Raw genomic sequence first — 7,483 nt, 5'->3', positions numbered from 1 at the left:
ATAACAGGATGGGTATAAACACCTGATGTCATAACAGGATGGGTATAAACACCTGATGTCATAACAGGATGGGTATAAACACCTGATGTCATAACAGGATGGGTATAAACACCTGATGTCATAACAGGATGGGTATAAACACCTGATGTCATAACAGGATAGGTATAAACACCTGATGTCATAACAGGATGGGTATAAACACCTGATGTCATAACAGGATGGGTATAAACACCTGATGTCATAACAGGATGGGTATAAACACCTGATGTCATAACAGGATGGGTATAAACACCTGATGTCATAACAGGATGGGTATAAACACCTGATGTCATAACAGGATAGGTATAAACACCTGATGTCATAACAGGATGGGTATAAACACCTGATGTCATAACAGGATGGGTATAAACACCTGATGTCATAACAGGATGGGTATAAACACCTGATGTCATAACAGGATGGGTATAAACACCTGATGTTATAACAGGATGGGTATAAATACCTGATGTCATAACAGGATGGGTATAAACACCTGATGTCATAACAGGATGGGTATAAACACCTGATGTCATAACAGGATGGGTATAAACACCTGATGTCATAACAGGATGGGTATAAACACCTGATGTCATAACAGGATGGGTATAAACACCTGATGTCATAACAGGATGGGTATTAACACCTGATGTCATAACAGGATGGGTATAAACACCTGATGTCATAACAGGATGGGTATAAACACCTGATGTTATAACCACCTGATGTCATAACAGGATGGGTATAAACACCTGATGTCATAACAGGATGGGTATAAACACCTGATATCATAACAGGATGGGTATAAACACCTGATGTCATAACAGGATGGGTATAAACACCTGATGTCATAACAGGATGGGTATAAACACCTGATGTCATAACCACCTGATGTTATAACAGGATGGGTATAAACACCTGATGTCATAACATGATGGGTATAAACACCTGATGACATAACAGGATGGGTATAAACACCTGATGTCATAACCACCTGATGTCATAACAGGATGGGTATAAACACCTGATGTCATAACAGGATGGGTATAAACATCTGATGTCATAACAGGATGGGTATAAACACCTGATGTCATAACAGGATGGGTATAAACACCTGATGTCATAACAGGATGGGTATAAACACCTGATGACATAACAGGATGGGTATAAACACCTGATGTCATAACAGGATGGGTATAAACACCTGATGTCATAACAGGATGGGTATAAACACCTGATGTCATAACAGGATGGGTATAAACACCTGATGACATAACAGGATGGGTATAAACACCTGATGTCATAACAGGATGGGTATAAACACCTGATGTCATAACAGGATGGGTATAAACACCTGATGTCATAACAGGATGGGTATAAACACCTGATGACATAACAGGATGGGTATTAACACCTGATGTCATAACAGGATGGGTATAAACACCTGATGACATAACAGGATGGGTATAAACACCTGATGTCATAACAGGATGGGTATAAACACCTGATGTCATAACAGGATGGGTATAAACACCTGATGTCATAACAGGATGGGTATAAACACCTGATGACATAACAGGATGGGTATTAACACCTGATGTCATAACAGGATGGGTATAAACACCTGATGTCATAACAGGATGGGTATAAACACCTGATGACATAACAGGATGGGTATTAACACCTGATGTCATAACAGGATGGGTATAAACACCTGATGTCATAACAGGATGGGTATAAACACCTGATGACATAACAGGATGGGTATTAACACCTGATGTCATAACAGGATGGGTATTAACACCTGATGTCATAACAGGATGGGTATAAACACCTGATGTCATAACAGGATGGGTATAAACACCTGATGACATAACAGGATGGGTATAAACACCTGATGTCATAACAGGATGGGTATAAACACCTGATGTCATAACAGGATGGGTATAAACACCTGATGTCATAACAGGATGGGTATAAACACCTGATGTCATAACAGGATGGGTATAAAAAGCTGATGTTCTTCCTGTTGCCCGCATTATTTTCTAACTTCTTTTAAATTCTCTTAATCTTTAGAGAAATGACAAACACAGCAAAGGAACACAAACGCACTGGTCCAGAGGTTAACTATTAATTTCAAGCTGTCCTGGCCTATGCTGTTGAGAGAGCGCCTAAGCTACCTGCGACTTGGCATCCGTATTGGCCCACCGCCGCTACAACCCGCCCCACTAACCGAAGCGGCGTTAAGTAATGAATGAAATGAAAACCAAATGTCATGTGAAGACACAGACCGCTGCCCGTTGCCTTCGATGGCCAGTCATTTTTCTTGTTAATGTACCATGTCGAATTTGTAAGGCGACGGCGTGAAAATGAAAGGTTGCATGTCTCACTTGGTTGGCAATATGTATTTTGATAACCGCAGTAAATCAATGCGGTGCAGGAGGAACATGTGTTAATGGAAGAGCCACTAAATTGGAATGGAATTTGTTTTTTAAGAAAGGGAAAACCGGTGCTGTGCAACTGGGAAAACCGATGCACTTGTTTGTTCACTGAGAAAGAGAAACAGAGGTGAAAAATAGAAAGAAATAGGTAAGAGAGAGATAGAGAGATAGAGTATTACTTCTGGTTGATCCCTTTATTCCTATTATGTGGGATGCAGTATTCATTTGTGCACTAGGTGCTAAATAAACACATCATCAAATTAGGTTTTCAAATGCTGATGAAGTGCTTTGTAGTATTATTTCGGGGGACAATCTACTGTACAGTAGACTTTGATAGCGTTACAGAACAGAAGGATAATATCCTTTGAGGCGGCAGTTTCAAATCAGCTTCTCTGTGCTGTGGGGTATATTTACCTTAATGGAAAACAGTTTGAGCTATTTTTTTTTTTTAAACGGTGAAAATGCAGCAATCACCTTTCTCAGTGCCTGTGTGCGGGAATACTTCCCCATACATCAGACGCATTATATCTGAGAGGGAGGAATAGCCCCACATTAGAAGATACTTCAAAGACTAGTAGTGATGTTCATGAACTAGTCTATCAATGTGGAATAAGGAATGTCTTCAACGTTAGACTGAATGTCTCAAACTATTGGCAACTAACCGTGTTATTATTCAGACAAGCTTTTTCACGTTTACAAGGATTCATTCGACGGCAGCCATTTTCAAAAGGACCTCAGCAGAAGACATCAACAGCAATACAACAGCAAGTTTCTGAGGATAATATTCTGAGGATAAACATACCTTACTCTTGATATCCCACTTATCTTTTAATTACCCTATTCCTTCCTGTGTCCTTCCTGTGTCCTTCCTGTGACATGCAGTGTGCTGTTGTGTCAAATAACCAGAAAATGAAGAGCCACCAATAACGAGCCATACAGGTTGAAGGGGAACATTTCAAGGCATTTATATACATAGATCTCTTTATTGTCCACGTCCACAAAACCCTTGCATTTTAAAACATTACTGTGAAGAAGAAGGGGGAAAAAAATGACGGAAAAAGGAAAAGGAAGGAGATCAGAAATGGACTAACATCTATGGTTCACTCAACACAATGTGCGGCATCCATATTAGGAAGTCTGTTTGCTTCACTTTAAGTTCTGTTCAGAGAAAACAATGACGGGACTTGAGTAGAAACTCCAGAGGCTCGGCAGGACATATTGCTTTTCAGTCCCATTCTTCACTGCTCAGGGAAACACTTGATCTACTTACCAAGTACTTTTACTTTACTACAATGGAAACAAAATGGGAGGTTTTGATTGCATTGCATAACCACAAAACAAAATGTGTTCGTATTACTGTTTCTGATGCTTTATGAAACGAGCCCAGACTTTACATCTGTTGTTGTGTTTTGAGGTGTAATATAAGATGATTCCATTGATTATCATCTTCAGTTTCCATGTCCTATTGCTTTGGTGGACGCCTTGAGGGTCTGTGAGGAGATCTGTTCCTGAACTTACACTTACAGTTTGAAATCCATTCAAGTCTCGGATCATTGTGGTCAATGAGTTAACTGCACGTCGTGGTCAGTCGCACATAATTGTCTCTACGCAGTTCTCGTCGCTGGAATCTGATTCCCATTCGTGTGTCTATGTTCTACTCTCTATGTTGAACAGGGGTGGACAATTCCAGTCCTCGAGGGCCTGGTTGGTGTCACAGTTTTGCCCCAGTCCCAGCTAACACACCTGACTCCAATAATCACCTAATCATGACGTTCAGTTTAGAATGTCATTTGATTAATCAGCTGTGTTTGGTAGAGATGGAGAAAAAGTGTGCCACCAATCTGGCCTCTGAGGACTGGAGTTGCCCCCCCCCCCCCCCTGTAAGTATGAGCTCTGGATTTGGTGTGAAAGATTTGCCACCACGTTTATCTGAATGGAGAGGCAAACCAATTCCTACCCTGTACAAATACAAGCACTTCCATTCAACATCTTGAACCGAACCGTAAAGAACCATGAAAATAAAAAATAAACACTTTCACACGGCAATGGCAGATATACTGTGTATAACATACCTCCCTTTGCACTGTAACATGTACCAAAATCCTCATGTTGGCTAGTGACCTGCTCTTATCAACTAGCACTCTGAAGCATTTTATTTACATCAACTTCTCTGTAATACATTTATATATAAATATTGCAATCTTACAATCTACAATGCACTTCCACTGTTCCCTCTGTGTGAGTGTCCACCTGAGCTGACTGAGAGCTGATGTTCCTCTCTCACTGAGCTGGTGTTCCTCTCTCACTGAGCTGACTGAGAGCTGATGCTCCTCTCTCACTGAGCTGATGTTCCTCTCTCACTGAGCTGATGTTCCTCTCTCACTGAGCTGATGTTCCTCTCTCACTGAGCTGACTGAGAGCTGATGTTCCTCTCTCACTGAGCTGGTGTTCCTCTCTCACTGAGCTGACTGAGAGCTGATGCTCCTCTCTCACTGAGCTGATGTTCCTCTCTCACTGAGCTGACTGAGAGCTGATGTTCCTCTCTCACTGAGCTGATGTTCCTCTCTCACTGAGCTGATGTTCCTCTCTCACTGAGCTGACTGAGAGCTGATGCTCCTCTCTCACTGAGCTGACTGAGAGCTGATGCTCCTCTCTCACTGAGCTGACTGAGAGCTGATGTTCCTCTCTCACTGAGCTGATGCTCCTCTCTCACTGAGCTGATGCTCCTCTCTCACTGAGCTGACTGAGAGCTGATGTTCCTCTCTCGCTCTCCTCACCCTTGCTGACCATCAAATAAATTAAACAACGGGGGAGGGAACGACAGATATTTCACATCTTTCAAAATCAAACATTAGAATCTGTCAAAAGAGGAAGAAACATGGAGGTGGGGTCAGTTAATGTTCCAATGTTCATAAATGCACAGCCTGACAAAAATGTATGGGGGGGGGGGGGAAACACAACAACATACTCTGACAGACGTGCCACTCCACTGTCGCAGGTTCTGTTAGGGTTCTGTAGTGTACTGAACACAACAGAGGCTCTGGTCTTTGTAGTCCTACAGGACATGGTTTACATTAGATCCCATCCTCAGTAGTACATACACATCCAGGGTTTGGAAAGCCCTGACTTGCTCTGTGGAGGTCCCAGGCCTGTTGTGCAGTCTTTGCGTTCCTGTCCAGATACAAGGTGAAGAGGCCAGGCTCAGGCTAGTTTAGACTAACAGGAGAACAGCCTCCATTGGCTACGTTCAGTCTCCGTCCATTGTGTAAGTGAATACCCTTTGTCTAGGAGTCTTGGAATAACATTTCTTTCCAAGATTCTCCTATTAGAACTCAGAATTCCAGAACAATGTGTTGTTTGGGCAACAACAGAGTTGTCCTCACACACTGTCCAAATAACACCGTCTACACTCGGCTTCTTATACACGTTGTTGTTGTTGTGACATAGTTTTAAAAAAAAAGATTGTTTCACACAGGTTGCGCTCTGATGATGACAACTTCAGGGTTCAAAGGTTAGGGCCAGATAGTACTGTGTTGTTGTGCATTTACTCTGAGTAGGAGGACATATTCCAAAGAGAAAAGAAGGAGGACGGACTTCCAGAAATTCACAGTTCAAGAAATGACCTTTACAGTATCTCCTGGCAACTGAGAATTGAGAGTATTGACAGCACAGGCTGTTGTGTAAGACTAGTATGCCAACATATGTCATGTTAATTTTCTGAAATATGACAATTATATTCTAAATTGCCATTATGCACGGTTTAATTGCCATGTCTGTGAGGCAAAACAATTTCACAATACATAATATAATTTGTATCTGTATTACTTCAGACCTAAACAAATGTTGTTATAAATATATAAAGACGATTACAATGAAATAAATCAATTTCTGACTCTGGAATCACTTACGTTGTAGGCTATTCTATGTGACTCTGTAGTTCATGTGTGTTCATTTGCACTGCTGTCTAACCACATATTTGTTCAATATGTCCTCAGAGCTAATGTTCTCTGTAAATTTACACTGCCCATATATCTTCACTCTCTAGCTTTACTGTCTAGAACCATTTGCAACCCTCTCCCCCTTCTTTGTTCTATTCTTTCTCTACCCACCCTCTGTCCTCTATTCCTGATCACCTTCTGTCCTATCCCCTGTCCTTCTCTCTACCCACCCTCTGTCCTCTCTTCCTGGTCACCTTCTGTCCTATCCCCTGTCCTTCTCTCTACCCACCCTCTGTCCTCTCTTCCTGGTCACCTTCTGTCCTATCCCCTGTCCTTCTCTCTACCCACCCTCTGTCCTCTCTTCCTGGTCACCTTCTGTCCTATCCCCTGTCCTTCTCTCTACCCACCCTCTGTCCTCTCTTCCTGGTCACCTTCTGTCCCATCCCCTGTCCTTCTCTCTACCCACCCTCTGTCCTCTATTCCTGGCCACCTTCTGTCCTATCCCCTGTCCTTCTCTCTACCCACCCTCTGTCCTCTCTTCCTGGTCACCTTCTGTCCTATCCCCTGTCCTTCTCTCTACCCACCCTCTGTCCTCTCTTCCTGGTCACCTTCTGTCCTATCCCCTGTCCTTCTCTCTACCCACCCTCTGTCCTCTCTTCCTGGTCACCTTCTGTCCTATCCCCTGTCCTTCTCTCTACCCACCCTCTGTCCTCTCTTCCTGGTCACCTTCTGTCCTATCCCCTGTCCTTCTCTCTACCCACCCTCTGTCCTCTCTTCCTGGTCACCTTCTGTCCTATCCCCTGTCCTTCTCTCTACCCACCCTCTGTCCTCTATTCCTGGCCACCTTCTGTCCTATCCCCTGTCCTTCTCTCTACCCACCCTCTGTCCTCTCTTCCTGGTCACCTTCTGTCCTATCCCCTGTCCTTCTCTCTACCCACCCTCTGTCCTCTCTTCCTGGTCACCTTCTGTCCTATCCCCTGTCCTTCTCTCTACCCACCCTCTGTCCTCTCTTCCTGGTCACCTTCTGTCCTATCCCCTGTCCTTCTCTCTACCCACCCTCTGTCCTCT

At 43.1% G+C, this 7,483-nt stretch overlaps 1 protein-coding gene across 2 annotated transcripts in view; it reads right to left on the bottom strand.

Moving 5' to 3' along the window:
• Positions 1–3,426: 3,426 nt before the first annotated feature.
• Positions 3,427–7,483, bottom strand: part of LOC139577267 (transmembrane protein 132C) — a 491,028-nt gene continuing 486,971 nt past the window's right edge. Inside the window, exons 9-10 of one of the 2 annotated variants that reach the window (XR_011675244.1) lie at positions 7,260–7,483; positions 3,427–7,200 (exon numbers count right to left, since the gene is read on the bottom strand). The exon at positions 7,260–7,483 is cut by the window's right edge and continues 1,980 nt beyond it. The gene's annotated coding sequence lies outside the window, so the exon portion shown is untranslated. The other variant, XM_071404264.1, reaches the window with a different exon arrangement.

This window comes from Salvelinus alpinus, chromosome 5 (assembly GCF_045679555.1).
Source record: "Salvelinus alpinus chromosome 5, SLU_Salpinus.1, whole genome shotgun sequence".
Taxonomy (NCBI): Eukaryota; Metazoa; Chordata; class Actinopteri; order Salmoniformes; family Salmonidae; genus Salvelinus; species Salvelinus alpinus.
The sequence above is the reverse complement of the archived record's forward strand: the minus strand, read 5'-3'. Positions and strand labels throughout refer to the sequence as shown.